The sequence below is a fragment of the Hemibagrus wyckioides genome, unplaced genomic scaffold (genome assembly GCF_019097595.1).
Source record: "Hemibagrus wyckioides isolate EC202008001 unplaced genomic scaffold, SWU_Hwy_1.0 Contig3, whole genome shotgun sequence".
Taxonomy (NCBI): domain Eukaryota; kingdom Metazoa; phylum Chordata; class Actinopteri; order Siluriformes; family Bagridae; genus Hemibagrus; species Hemibagrus wyckioides.
The window spans coordinates 363030-379253 of NW_026690791.1; the positions used below are offsets into that span (position 1 = coordinate 363030).

General features: G+C 40.7%; 1 long non-coding RNA gene across 1 annotated transcript; it reads left to right on the plus strand.

The window, feature by feature from the left end:
- The first annotated feature begins 5563 nt into the window (after positions 1-5563).
- Positions 5564-6191, plus strand: LOC131350255 (uncharacterized). Its single transcript, XR_009204162.1, has 4 exons — positions 5564-5657; positions 5772-5819; positions 5893-5958; positions 6110-6191. It is a non-coding gene; the product is annotated as an uncharacterized LOC131350255 (long non-coding RNA).
- The last annotated feature ends 10033 nt before the right edge of the window (positions 6192-16224 follow it).

Below are 16224 nucleotides of genomic sequence, written 5' to 3' on the forward strand. Positions count from 1 at the left end.
GGATTGGCTCAATGACCTTAACACACACACAAACACACACACACAAACACACACACACACACTTAGAAAAAAGTGGCCTGTAGGTTTTAAATGAAGTTAAAATATTACTATTTAACTGACACATACCTGGAGGACAGAGGGAGTATCTGCTGATTCCTCCAGCACATCCACAGGCTCTGCAATAGATTATTTTTCTGTGACTCAGAATTATGACTCTTCAATTACACAATATCAAACTTTCCTATTAATGCATAAAAGTTAATAAAGCAGTGAGTTTGATAATTAGTTAACTTGTGAAGAAACAGAAAAATTGTAGCAGTCAGATTGTGTAAATTCACTGTACATGTGACCTGATTAAACTCTCTAAAACCTCCTGCCCCTGTCCACCACCCAAATCTATAAAAAATATTATACTGTATAATTATTAAAACCTTTATACTCACTATGATATTGTGGAAATGAAACCATTAGTGAAGTTCTCTAGGTAGATACCATACACTGCTCAGCCATAACATTATGACCACCTGCCTAATATGCTGTTGGACCCCTTTTTACTGCCAAAACAGCCCTGACTGTCAAGGCATGGACTCCACTAGATCCCTGAAGGTGTGCTGTGGTATCTGGCACCAAGATGTTAGCAGCAGATCCTTTAAGTCCTGTAAGTTGCGAGGTGGGGCCTCCATGGATTGGACTTGTTTGTCCAGCACATCCCACAGATGCTCGACTGGATTGAGATCTGGGGAATTTGGAAGCCAAGTCAACACCTCATTCTCATTGTTGTGGTCATCAAACCATTCCTGATCCATTTTTGCTTTGGGGCACGGTGCATCATCCTGCTGAAAGAGGCCACAGACATCAGGAAATACCGTTACCATCAAAGGGTGTAGATGGCCTGCAACAATGCTTAGGTAGGTGGTTCATGTCAAAGCAACATCCATATGCATTAAATTCTTCAGCAATTTGGGCAACAGTAGCTCGTCTTGTGGATCGGACCACATGGGCCAGCCTTCACTCTCCACGTGCATCAGTGAGCCTTGGCCGCCCATGACCCTGTCACCGGTTCACCACCGTTCCTGCTTTGGACCACGTTTGATAGACACTGACCACTGCAGACCGGGAACATCCCACAAGAGCTGCAGTTTCGGAGATGCTCTGATCCAGTTGTGCCATCACCATTTGTCAAACTCGCTCAAATCCTTACACTTTCCCATTTTTCCTGCTTTTAACACATCAACTATGAGGACAAAATGTTCACCTGCTGCCTAATATATCCCACACACTAACAGGTGCCATGATGAGGAGATCATCAGTCTTATTCACTTCACCTGTCGGTGGTCATAATGTTATGGCTGATCGGTGTACATCTGTAACCATGCCCTTTAGCGCGAGAGCTGATTAATCAGTAGTCTAAAACCAGTAGTCAGGGTTGTTAAAAGTGACTTTTTAATGGGGATGAGTATTATATTGTGGAAATAAATGAAATTCTCGTTGGTCAAGCTCATCAACTCGTTCAGGATTTTAGTGTGTAATGTAAAACAACAGCCAAGTTCACTAGCAGCTTAACTAACATTAGGCTAAACATTATATTTATATTATATTTACCGATAAAATGTGTACAAATTACAACAAATAGACATGTAGATATAATTAGTCCAACTATTACAGTGTAATTTAAATCGGTAAAAATCGGCTAAAGTCCGCTAGCGCGCTAGCTAGCGGATCACAAGGCTAATCATGATTTAGTGTAAAACTAGTAGTCAGGGTTGTTAAAAGTGACCTACTAACAGGGTAAATATTTCATTGTGGAAATAAAATAAATTCTTGACCAAGCTTAAGGATTTTATTGTCATTTAAACCAGTAGCCGAGTTCGCTAGCACGATAACTAGCATGATGCTAACTGTGTAAATGAAATGATTAGCGAAGTTCTCTAGGTAGATAACATACATCTGTAACTAAGTCCTTTAGACCTGACTAAATCACTAGTCTAGTCATGATTTAGTGTAAAACCAGTACTCAGGGGTGTGAAAAATCACCTTTTAAATGGGTAAGTATTATATTATGGAAATAAACTAAATTCTCGTTACCCGAGCTCATCAACTCGGTTCAGGATTTTAGTGTGTAATTTAAAGCAGCAGCATGTTCACTAACAGGTGAACTATTATTAGGAGAAATATCATATTCACATTAATATAACCAATAAAGTGTTAAATAATTACAACAAATATACAAGTTCTCTCGGTAGATATGATTAGTCCAAATATTACACTGTCATTGAAATCGCTAAAAATCGGCTGAAGTCCGTTAGCGCGCTAGCTGCTGAATCACAAAGCTAAGCACGATTTATTTTATTAAAACCAGGAGAAGGGGTTGTTAAGAATGGACTTCTAATGGGGTAAATATTTCATTGTGGAAATAAAATAAATTCTTAAACCGAGCTTAATGATTTTATTGTGTAGTTTAAACCAGTAGCCAGGTTCGCTAGCACGGTAACTAGCATTAGGCTAATTCACGGCAAGATGAGGTGTCTTGTGTGCTACATAACATTAGACTGTAACACTGTCACTTTAACATGATTTATTGTAGAAACAGTGTGGCATTAAAGGATAAAGATCATCCTACCTTGAGGACACTGAGTGTGTTCAGCAGGAGCAAATTATAAAATGTAAAATATATAATTTGTAAATGCATTTTTTTACGGACTTCACTTCCTGGTTTCCGTACAGTTCGGTTTTTCTCGGAGGCTTTCGGTAGATGCCGTAAACAGGAGTTTTTTTTTTTTTTTTTAAGGTCGTATCGTCTTTAAACTGGTCCTACAGCTTGAATTCTAACTGTACAGCTACATGCTGCCTTAAACTTCAGCTATGCTTCACTCCCTGGGCTTCCCGGACATTTCAGCTTATTATTATGATTATTATTATTATTTATTCATTATTGACTCTTGTTACTAGTTAGTGCTGGTTTATACTAGTTAGTGCTGGTTTATACTGGTTTATACTAGTTAGTGCTGGTTTATATTGGTTTATACTAGTTAGTGCTGTTTTATACTAGTTAGTGTTGGTTTATACTTGTTCTGAAGGTCGCAAGATTTGGATTATCTTTTGGCATTTTTGCTACACCCCTGTTTCGGATTTCTCTGTACTCCACTACTGGATTTGACTCCTACACCGACTCTACAGCGCAGCGATGATGAACTTCGGGGGAGGAGCCGAGCCTCAGCACCCGGATGTGGATCCCGAGCCCGGATGGAGCGGACTGTACGACCCCTGGAACGGTGAGTTACTGAGTTTCCTCTTTTTCACTTAAGTATAAAGTCTTTTAAACACCGCGTTATTACAAAAACCGCAATCAGGAATATCGTTTTATATGATTAGATAGTTTTGAGAAATTCTGTTCGGCTAATCTTTATTCGGCTAATCGCTTTACGCATTACACGATCAGTATGCTAAAGCTAGCGGACAAAATGGCAGACTCCAGTGAAACGAGCAGGGAAGAAGAAAACAGTGTTGATGTTTTCAGATATGTTAACATCAGCTTTTCATAAAAGTCCCAATGTTTACTTAACGTTTGTTAAAGTTTACTAAGTCAAGCCGAGGAGTATTAGCAAAGATTAGCTAGACGGCTAGTTAGCATGTAGCTAAGTAATTGTTTTTCAGTGTTTATAGTTTTTTTTTGATGGAGTGAATAGAATAAGTTAAAATACTTACAATAACATGAAGTAACTTATTATTTTAAGGATTTTTCATTGTCCGTGTTTGTCGAGTTGTTAAAGCGGAGAGAGAAAGGGGCTGTGAGGAAAGGCAGCTAGCTGAACAAAACCAATCGGTACAAATAAATGGAGCTAGTGTGGCAATGTAGAGTGCAGCTTAGGCAAAAATATCAAGCTGTTTGTTTCAATTCTGTTCAGCAAGGTTTTGTTTCTAGCTGTCGTGAATAAAATAGTTAGGAGTAGTGTAATTTACGATAAAGGGCGAATTTTTGAGAGGAGACACAATTGGACTCAAAGGGGATGTGAACCACTGGAGTAAGAAAGTGCTAAAGTAATAGACTGTAATAGAAATGTATTTTAATCTGCATTTTTTGGGGGAAGATATTTTTAAGCATTGAAATAAGTGCACAGTGTGACTAACAGTGAAGCCGTGATACTGGAAGAGCCCTGTATAACACCTATAAATGCAGCTAAAATGTAAATACTGAGTTTTTAATGCAGTGTTATAGGAAGATTACAGTAATATAACTTGTGTAAATACTTCTTGTTTTGATAGTGAGGCTTTCCTGCTTTACAAAACATACACAGTGCTATTAAAATAAGGTTTTCTGCTTCCTTTTATGAGATGTTATTAGATGTGTTTCATTGTCTGTTCATCTTCTTTTACACAGGGAGACGGAGGGAGACGTTTGTGTTTCCACAAGATGATGAACATGTGGTGAACATGAGGTGTCAACGAGGAACCTGTCCCCAGATAGAAGCCCATCCCCACCTGTGAGAGGCCTCTCTCCTCTCAGGACCCCACCCCCTGTGAGGAGTCCATCCCCTCTCCGGACCCCATCCCCTTTGAGGAGGCCACCACCTTCAGGGAGTCCACAGCCTTCAACAGTTCCTTTGCCCCAGCCTTATTTCAATATCGACATCCACAACATTGTGTCTGGTATGTACTATGCTCCTGCCACAATGATAACTCCTGTCCCACGCCAGGGCATAAGGAGGAGGTGGGACGAAGAGGATGGCAATCAAGAAGCCCCTCTGAGTAGACGGCAGCGTGTGGATCCTGATGGGGAGATGGAGTTCATCAGGATGCCTGGACTTGAGGATTTAGAGAGTTTAATCAGTCACATGTACAGTGAATTTACACAAGCTACTAATGCTACAATTAGTCTGTTTCTTCACAAATTAAATAGCTAACTAACTCACAGGTTTATTAACTTTTAAGCATTAGAAAGAAAGGAGAGAAAAATTTACAAGGTCTCTCTCTCTCTCTCTACTACCTTATAAATTTGGCCATTTTAATGTTTTACATTTAACAGAAAATGTTAGTTGTAATTAAACTTACATGAAACTAATTTATTGCAGAAGCTGTGGATTTGCTGGGAGAATCGTCAGATACTCCCTCAGTCCTCCAGGTATGTGTCAGTAAAATATTTTAACTACATTTGAAACGTGTAGGCTGCTTTTGTCTAAGTGTGTGTGTGTGTGTGTCTTAAGGTTGTTGAGCCAATCCTGCCGCAGCTACCCACAGAAACTCACTCCACATCTTCAGCTGTTGTTCTGGTAACCAAACCTGTCATTTATTTACTAAATCTGATCTCTGGATTTTCCAAGTGACAGAATGTTTGAAAGTGTTAGTGTGAAACTGCTATGATAAAAAACACTGATGATCCTCATCTTCTACTTTTCACAGCCCCTCAGTGCTGGTGAGCTGAACAGCACCTGCTGTAATGTTGAGTACAACACTGCAGACTCCTCCAACTCCCAGTCTGGGGTATTGTACAGTGCTGCAGCTGAGATACAAACACACACACATCCTTCTTTACAAGTTCTAATGTTTAGTTTGGTTCTTATTTCTAGCAAGTGGACCTTAGGAGAGACATCCTCAGGTTGTTAAGGGGTCCAGAGAGTCAGCTCTGCTGGCTTGAAACCGCACACTGCTGGACTCTCGAGGTAATCACGCTATTTATTACTCTCATGAAGAGATTCCACTTTAACGATTATTAAAAGAGAACTTAAATGAAATGTGGTTGTAGATCTTGAGTTTCATCTAATTGTCGTTTCCAGGGATTCCCTTTTCATAACAACTGTGAGGACAGTTTCCCTGGCATTCAGGTAAGGGCTTGTTCATTGTGTCATCACTAAATTGTGTTAATTGCAGTTACTAATTGTGTTTGTGTGTTTTAAGGTCGTTGCGCCAAACCTACAGCTGTTGCCAAACGAACATGTCCAGGAGTCTTCACCCGTCCTTCTGGTAACCAAACCTTTCCTTTATTTACTAAAGCTGATCACTGTATTTCACAGGGTTGTTTTGACTGTAAAGAAAGTGAGAGAATGTTACTTGTGTTATTATAAAATGGCTGTGATAGGAAGCAGTTATGTTCATCATGCTCTTCATTTCACAGACGCTCGATGCTGGTGAGCTGATCAGCGCCTGCCGAAATATCCAGTTCCTCTCTGCACGCACCTTTACCTTCCTGTCTGGGGTATTGTACAGTGCTGCAGCTGAGATACAAACACACACACATCCTTCTTTACAAGTTCTAATGTTTAGTTTGGTTTCTCTATTTCTAGGCAGTGGACGTTAAGGGATACTTCCTCGGGATGATAAGGGGTCCTGAGAGTGGTTTTTGCTGGTTTAAAACCACCAAGACGCGCTACTTCGACCAGCTGGTAATCACCATCTTTGTTACTCTGATGAAGAGAATTGATATTAATGATTATTAGATGAACACTTTTGAGAAGTAGATCTTGAGTTTCAGCTAATTGTCATTTGCAGGGATTCCCTTATCAGACCACCATCGAGGACCATTTCACTGTCATACAGGTGAGGGATTATCTGTTGTGGCGTCACAAAACTTTTGTTAGTTGCAGTGACTAATTGTGTTCACTTCAAATTGTTCTCTTAAGGCTGAATATGGGAAGGTTACAGAGCTCCTTTCCTGTAACCGGGTGGAAACCATCATGGAGCCACTTGAGGATTATGTGGTAAATTTATTGCAATGTCATGAAGTCTTTATTGTAGATAGTAACTCTTGGAATTTTGTACACATATGGGTCTGCAGTGTTCATTTTTATATATTTTTTAATTTAACAGCAAACCTTTAAAAAGGTGTCCTGCACGTTCCTGCATGTGGCTAAAGATGGTCAGGTGAACACCTCCACCTGGGAGCAGGAGCAGGTTGACTCTCCCCACAGTGATTCAGAGGAACAGTACGACTCTGAGGTAATTCTGTGTTTCAGACCTGATGTGTATCTACAGATGCTGCTATTCCCCTGAATGGGAGGCTGTAACATTTACTGTGTGAGTTTTAATGATTTATTGCTAATGTGTCTTGCAGGAGAGTGAGGAGAGCCTTAGCCAAGAGGAGATGGAGGTGCCCTTTACTTGGTACGCTTCTCTTCACAGTTTAATGGTATAAAGGAGTAATGTATGTTTAATACACTAAGCATGTAAATCTTTTGTTTCTTAGGGACCATCTTACAGAGAGAGGGGTAACTGATATCGGCCTGAAGCTGCATGCTCTCCGTGAGGCGTTCGCTGTGAGTAAAACCTTTGTTTAGCTGCTGTTTTTGCTCAGGGGAAGTTCACTCTGCTTTAGCTTATATTATGTGCTGTCTTATATTCAGATTCATCTTACCTGCATCCACAATCAGAACTTCTTGTTCGTTATGGGGAAGAAGATTGTGATGCGTCTGGCAGCAGTTAACAACCAGGTGACTTCAGAATGATGATAGACTGTTTCCTTGTGCAAAATACTTTCAGTTACTGGGCTTGAAAATGATGTAGTTGTGTATTTTGGTGTGATTTATACACATTGATTTGTCCATCCTGACTCTTGGACGCTTTATTATGTCCATTTTATGATGAAACAGGAAAAGACTTTGAAAATCATCTGTCATTTTCTGATCATGATAAATATCAACACAACTAGACTGAAATATACAGGTAAGATATGCAACTAATTGTAACATGAACAGAGCAAGATATAAACTGATATCTACTGGTTTCCTGTCAGGGTTGTGGACTGTTTACTGGCCACTAGAGACCCCCACTGCCTTTTTGTTGGTGTCCAGTCTCTGTCATTATGTCTAATAGGTGTCTCCTGTGCTTTGTTTAGGTTTGTGTATTTAAGTCACATGCTTGATTCACAAGTAACAGATGAATAATTATTTCAAATAATGTCTCTATAATTAATCACTTGTTATAATACTACTTCAACTCAGATCACATAAATAAATAATACAATGCAGATATTATATTTCTCTGATCCACCAGTGTGTCTCCACATCCTTATTTGACAAGAAAAAAGGCCATGATATATTTACACCACACTGTCTGGGAGCCAAATGCTGTTGTGTATGTATAGATAGATGAACAGCTCTTGTGTATATATAGAATAAAGTGTAGGTTTTGACATGACCGATAAATGTGGACCGAGAGGCTGGGTGTGGCGACTCACCCCCACAAGGCAGTGGCACATGTTGGCATAAGTGACGGAAGTTGGGTTCAGAAATGGCTTTTTCGAAGATGAGGTCCACGACTCCTTTAAGTCTCTCCTCTGTTGTTTCATGAGCTGCTGGAACATCTGTAACATCAGTTTATTCAAGATACTGCGCACTTTCTGGACGAGCTCCTGGGTCTTGACCATTTCCTGGTCATCTTCGTCGCTGTGGGACTTTTTCCATCGCCGGCTTCCAGGCTTTCTCAGCCTTGTCCAGTTGCATGTCATCATTCAGAGACACGCTGGTGGTGATCTTGTTTGGCTTTTTAAGCTCACACAGCTTAGAGATGACAAAAACAATTGAAATGTTTATTTAAAACTGAAAGGCTGTGACTTGAATTAATGCACCAAATAAAAGACTGATCAACCCTCAGATACTCAAGACTTTAATGTTGCAATTAATAAAGCTATCTGGTGTTTTAAAGTTCCCTTTGTGAGACTTACAGGTCCTCGACCTGCTCCAGGGCAATAAAAAGTGATACATTAGCCTGACGCTTCATTCTGAGTAAAGCACTGTGCTCCTATAGAGCGTCATGTCACTAACTGTCATGTTTACCTTGTCCAGAACGACGCCGGGGATGTCCGGAAAACCCTCGGGTCTGTGCATGCTGGCACTGACGAAGCGTAAACGCAGCAGGAATTCCCGATTGTACTTCTTCCTCTCTTTTGGGTTACTAGGAGAGGCAGAGGGATGAGGCTCTGAAGGCTGGACCTCAACAGGAGCAGGCTCAGGAGTGTTCTTTGGCTCAGTCTCCATTGGGGGTGTGGTTTGTAGAGGGGCAGGAGTCTCCACAATGTCACCCCCTGTAAGCGTCTGGTGGTCAGACGAAATCACCAAAAGCGATGTTGGCTTTCTTTGCCTCCTCTTTCTCCTCTTCCGTCAGGGGAATGAAGAATCTGACCAGTTCCCTGGGCTTTTTCTGGGATCGAGTCTGAAGGAAAACACACACAGGATCAATGTAATGTTCATCATAATGTATCAAAACAGAAATAAAGTAATATTACAGACAACACCACTAAAGCAGCTGGATTTGTTTCTTTTCTTCTGTGTAGTAGTATTTTTGTAGTACACTGAAATTGTCCAGCTCAGTATTCAGCTCTGAAGCAGGGGCAGTGTTCAGCTCCGCCTCCTTTGTGGGTGTGTTTTTTGGAGGTACAGGATCCCTCACAGTGATGCTGCATTCAGGCCTTTTAGGAGGTGTCGTCAGTAAAGATGACATTTTAACTCCATAGAGCTCGGCCATCATGTCTCGATTGCAGTCATTAGGGTCCGTGTTTATAATCTGTAAGGAATTAGGATAAATGCTTGATTCATGAGCACAGAACATGACCGTGATAAAACCAGCCAGATGTCTGCTATTCTAGCAAAACTTTATTTGATTCATTACCAGTTTGCACTCTCTTTTCTGCAGAAGATGACCTTCATACTCAGCTGGAAAAAAAAACAGTCCCAACATGTAAGTAATAACGCCTCAGGCCCTGTCCCGAATCAGAAAAAGTTCAGCCCTATACATAATAAATTTATATTTTACCAATGAAATATTTTTAATAATGATAATAAAAAATCCGTTACCACTCATGACACCAGCATTTCTGTCCTAAACTTCCACGGGACTGGCCATTTGACACGGCTGCATCTGCCGAAAAAAAGTGCACAGTTCAATTAAATACACAAACCTAAACAAAGCACAGGAGACACCTATTAGACATAATGACAGACTGGACACCAACAAAAAGGCAGTGGGGGTCTCTAGTGGCCAGAAAACAGTCCACAACCCTGACAGGAAACCAGTAGATATCAGTTTATATCTTGCTCTGTTCATGTTACAATTAGTTGCATATCTTACCTGTATATTTCAGTCTAGTTGTGTTGATATTTATCATGATCAGAAAATGACAGATGATTTTCAAAGTCTTTTCCTGTTTCATCATAAAATGGACATAATAAAGCGTCCAAGAGTCAGAATGGACAAATCAATGTGTATAAATTACAACAAAATATGGATTTGAATTAAAACACTTAAGAGAAACATTATTTCAGACTTTTGGATAACAGCTTGATAGACTTTTATTTGATAATTATGTGCAGTATTGAGATTAAAATTTATACTTGATTTGGATTGGTCAGAAGGTGTTCAGCATGGACCTGATAGCAGTTCAGGTTTCAAATCAAATCTCCCTTTTTTAAGAATGTCCTCTTTCTGATTATCGTCTACTAAAAACAGTCTATAATATCTATATAGTCATAATTCGGGGGGTGGGGGTACACTACATTTTTATAACTTATTGAAAAAAATCTTAATCTTAAAAATGTAATATATAAATATTTACAGAAATGCATAAATCAACAACAATGCAAATTATATTAATATAATTATATTATTAATGTAAATTAGACTAATACACAGGAAATAAAAAAACAACATTAATAATCTAAAGATCCTATACATTTAACAAAAACTAAATGTAAAAACCAGCAGACATTTTCTACAATTCTACAATCATTAAAATGTTTACATTTATAGATTATGATAGAGATGAGACTAATGCTGAAATCTAGGGGTGAAATACTTACCACACATACTTACCACAGATACATACCTTACATCATGAATACGAGGTGATGAACATGAGGTGAAGACTGAGCTTTTTAAAGTTACATCTCGTTCACAAAAATACTAACTACCCAAGTGGGGACTAGGACAGGTGTCCTGATGAACTCCACCTCCCCATCAGGATCCACAGGATGCCGTCTACTCAGAGGGGCTTCTTGATTGCCATCCTCTTCGTCCTGCCTCCTCCTTATGCCCTGGCGTGGGACAGGAGTTATCATTGTGGCAGGAGCATAGTACATACCAGCCACAATGCTGTGGATGTCCATATTGAAATAAGGCTGGGGCAAAGGAACTGTTGAAGGCTGTGGACTCCCTGAAAGTGGTGGCCTCCTCACAGGGGATGGGGTCCTGAGAGGGGATGGACTCCTCACAGGGGATGGGGTCCTGAGAGGGGATGGACTCCTCACAGGGGGTGGGACTAATTGATTCCCCTCACTCTCAGGTTGGTGACTTGTACAGAGTGAGAGGGACCCTGAACCAAAACGGCTACCACAGTATTCTGCAGCGCCATGCAATACCCTCTGGTATGCATCTAGTTGGTCAGGGGTTCATCCTACAGTAAGATAATGACCCAAAACATAAGTCCAAGCTATGCCAGAACTACCTGAGGAAAAAAGAACAAGATGGTAAGCTTGAAAACATGGAGTGGCCAGCACAGTCTCCAGACTTAAACCCCATGGAGCTGGTTTGGGATGAACTGGACAGAAGAGTGAAAGCAAAGCTACAAGTGCCACACATTTATGGAAACTTCTGCAACAGATTTGGGAAGAACTTTCTGAAGAATATTTGATTTCTATTGTAGAAAGAATGCCACGAGTGTGTTCAGCTGTTATATCTGCCAAAGGTGGCTACTTCGATAAGTCAAAAGTTTAGAATACATTTTGGTCTAGAAATTGATTCCATGATTTCTTTTTTAACTCCAGTTGCTTATTTGTACTATGCTTTCATTTCAGAGTGCAATGAGACATTAAACTGAATAATTTTCAATAAAAAAATGGAAAAATTGGAGTGTTCTAAAACTTTTGACCAGTAGTGTATATATATGCATAAACTTTTAAGCCATAACATTATGACCAGCTGCCTAATATTGTTAGTCCTCCTTTTGCTGCCAAAATAGCCCTGCAGCCCTGACCCATAGAGGTGTGGTCTTCACTAGATCTCTGAATGAAATTTATTTATTTATTTTTATATACACTATATTGCCAAAAGTATTCGCTCACCCATCCAAATAATCAGAATCAGGTGTTCCAATCACTTCCATGGCCACAGGTGTATAAAATCAAGCACCTAGGCATGCAGACTGTTTTTACAAACATTTGTGAAAGAATGGGTCGCTCTCAGGAGCTCAGTGAATTCCAGCGTGGAACTGTGATAGGATGCCACCTGTGCAACAAATCCAGTCGTGAAATTTCCTCGCTCCTAAATATTCCACAGTCAACTGTCAGCTGTATTATAAGAACGTGGAAGTGTTTGGGAACGACAGCAACTCAGCCACGAAGTGGTAGGCCACGTAAACTGACGGAGCGGGGTCAGCGGATGCTGAGGCGCATAGTGTGAAGAGGTTGCCAACTTTTTGCAGTGTCAATCACTACAGACCTCCAAACTTCATGTGGCCTTCAGATTAGCTCAAGAACAGTGCGCAGAGAGCTTCATGGAATGGGTTTCCATGGCCGAGCAGCTGCATCCAAGCCATACATCACCAAGTGCAATGCAAAGCGTCGGATGCAGTGGTGTAAAGCACGCTGCCACTGGACTCTAGAGCAGTGGAGACGCGTTCTCTGGAGTGACCAATCGCACTTCTCCATCTGGCAATCTGATGGACGAGTCTGGGTTTGGCGGTTGCCAGGAGAACGGTACTTGTCTGACTGCATTGTGCCAAGTGTAAAGTTTGGTGGAGGGGGGATTATGGTGTGGGGTTGTTTTTCAGGAGCTGGGCTTGGCCCCTTAGTTCCAGTGAAAGGAACTCTGAATGCTTCAGCATACCAAGACATTTTGGACAATTCCATGCTCCCAACTTTATGGGAACAGTTTGGAGCTAGCCCCTTCCTCTTCCAACATGACTGTGCACCAGTGCACAAAGCAAGGTCCATAAAGACATGGATGACTGGAGTCTGGTGTGGAGGAACTTGACTGGCCTGCACAGAGTCCTGACCTCAACCCGATAGAACACCTTTGGGATGAATTAGAGTGGAGACTGAGAGCCAGGCCTTCTCGTCCAACATCAGTGTGTGACCTCACAAATGCGCTTCTGGAAGAATGGTCAAAAATTCCCATAAACACACTCCTAAACCTTGTGGACAGCCTTCCCAGAAGAGTTGAAGCTGTTATAGCTGCAAAGGGTGGACCGACGTCATATTGAACCCTATGGATTAGGAATGGGATGTCACTTAATTTCTTATGCGAGTCAAGGCAGGTGAGCGAATACTTTTGGCAATATAGTGTATGTATATATTCATTCAGAGATCTAGTGAAGACCACACCTCTATGGGTCAGGGCTGCAGGGCTCTTTTGGCAGCAAAAGGAGGACTAACAATATTAGACAGGTGGTCATAATGTAATGGCTTAAAAGTTTATGCATGTGTATACACCACTGTTCAAAAGTTTTAGAACACCCCAATTTTTCCAGTTTTTTATTGAAAATTATTCAGTTTAATGTCTCATTGCACTCTGAAATGAAAGCATAGTACAAATAAGCAACTGGAGTTAAAAAAGAAATCATGGAATCAATTTCTAGACCAAAATGTATTCTAAACTTTTGACTCATCGAAGTAGCCACCTTTGGCAGATATAACAGCTGAACACACTCGTGGCATTCTTTCTACAATAGAAATCAAATATTCTTCAGAAAGTTCTTCCCAAATCTGTTGCAGAAGTTTCCATAAATGTGTGGCACTTGGTTGCTTTGCTTTCACTCTTCTGTCCAGTTCATCCCAAACCAGCTCCATGGGGTTTAAGTCTGGAGACTGTGCTGGCCACTCCATGTTTTCAAGCTTACCATCTTGTTCTTTTTTCCTGAGGTAGTTCTGGCATAGCTTGGACTTATGTTTTGGGTCATTATCTTGCTGTAGGATGAACCCCTGACCAACTAGGTGCATACCAGAGGGTATTGCATGGCGCTGCAGAATGCTGTGGTAGCCGTTTTGGTTCAGGGTGCCTCTCACTCTGTACAAGTCACCGACCCTGGATCCAGCAAAACAGCCCCAGACCATCACACTTCCTCCTCCATGTTTGACAGTTGATGCCACACACTGTGGAACCATCCTTTCGCCTACTCGACGGTGTACAAAGATCCTGCGTGATGAACTGAAGATTTCAGTTTTTGATTCATCAGTCCATAATACCTTCTTCCAGTCTTCAGTAGTCCAATGGCGGTGTTTCATGGCCCAGGCAAGCCTCTTTGTCTTATTCTGACGTCTTAGTAATGGCTTTCTTGCTGCAACTCGTCCTGTCAAACCTGCAGCTCAAAGTCTTCTCTTCACAGTTGAAACTGAGACTTGCTTACTACGACCACTATCAAGCTGTGCTTGAAGCTGTTGTCCTGTGAGCTGCCTATCACACAAGCTGTTCACTCTCAGAAATTTGTCCTCTGATTCAGTTGTGGCTTTGGGTCTGCCAGACCTCTTCCTGTCAGAGTTTGCCCCAGTTTCTGAGTGCCTTTTGATGGTGAAGGAAACTGTACTCACTGACACCTTGACTTTCTTTGCAATTTCTCTGTAGGAAAGACCTACATTTTTAAGTGTTATGATGGTCTGTCTCTCTTCCGTTGTTAATTGCCTTTTTCTCGCCATTTTTGTAGCAACACGCTACTTTCTGCAGTACAATACTGTTCAACTGATGCTCACGAGGGTATGGTACCACAGTGTGTTCCAACACTGCTTTTATGCAGACAGAGGGGGTTGTAAGTAATCCAGAAAAGCTGGAACACCTGGAGGAATTAGTAGCACCAGCTTTCAAGGCTTGATCAACCTCCATTGCTGCAGAACAGCTTTAAATTGTTAACCCATTTTGTGTTCCCTGAAAAAGGCCTTTTTGTATAATTCTGAAATGTACATTATTTTTCAGTTTTGGGTAACCTTACCTTTTTTTTAATCTCTGGCAGTTCACCACTTACCTTTGTACCATTTCAAGCTATTCATTGGACTTGAACGACTTGAATTGCAATAAATAACTGGAAAAATTGGGGTGTTCTAAAACTTTTGACCGGTAGTGTATGTGTGTGTATATACACACACTTTACTGTGCAAACAGTGTGTATGTGTAAAAATAAGAATTAATAAGAAAGAAAAGCTCAGATATTTAGAGACAGACCTTTTTTATTTATATATCTATTATATAAGTCAGTATGAGTGAGAGTGAGGGGAATCACCTAGTCCCACCCCCTGTGAGGAGTCCATCCCCTCTGTACACCATCATGGCACCTGTTAGGGGGTGGGATTAGACAGCAAGTAAACAATTTTGTCCTCAAAGCTGATGTGTTAGATGCAGAAAAAATTGGCGAGCATATGGAGAAGGGCCAAATTGTGATGGCTATACGACTGGATCTGAGCATCTCCAAAACTGCAGCTCTTGTGGCGTGTTCCCAGTCTGCAGTAGTCAGTATCTATCAAAATTGGTCCAATGAAGGAACATAGGGTTATGGCAGCGACTGAGGGCAGGACTACTGAGAAAACTTGAACACAATCAAAGGGGGCTGAACACAAATGCAGATAACCAGATCACAGTTCTGGAGAAATGTTTACTTATCTTTAATTAGATAATAATGCAGGTCAAAAAAGAGCACTTGTTAATCAATCAAAACAAAGAACTATACCAGATGCACAAAGTCTTTTAAGGACAAGGCCATAAACCAGAGCACACGGCTGACCTAGACTTAATCAAGGTACAGGAAACACTAAGCAAAGTATTTGTGGAGGAAAAGGGTGACTTAAATACACAAACCTAAACAAAGCACAGGAGACACCTATTAGACATAATGACAGAGACTGGACACCAACAAAAAGACAGTGGGGGTCTCTAGTGGCCAGAAAACAGTCCACAACCCTGACAGGAAACCAGTAGATATCAGTTTATATCTTGCTCTGTTCATGTTACAATTAGTTGCATATCTTACCTGTATATTTCAGTCTAGTTGTGTTGATATTTAACATGATCAGAAAATGACAGATGATTTTCAAAGTCTTTTCCTGTTTCATCATAAAATGGACATAATAAAACGTCCAAAAGTCAGAATGGACAAACCCATGTGTATAAATCACACCAAAATATGGATTTGAATTAAAACACTTAAGAGAAACATTATTTCAGACTTTTGGATAACAGCTTGATAGACTTTTATTTGATAATTATGTGCAGTATTGAGATTAAAATTTATACTTGATTTGGATTGGTCAGAAGGTGTTC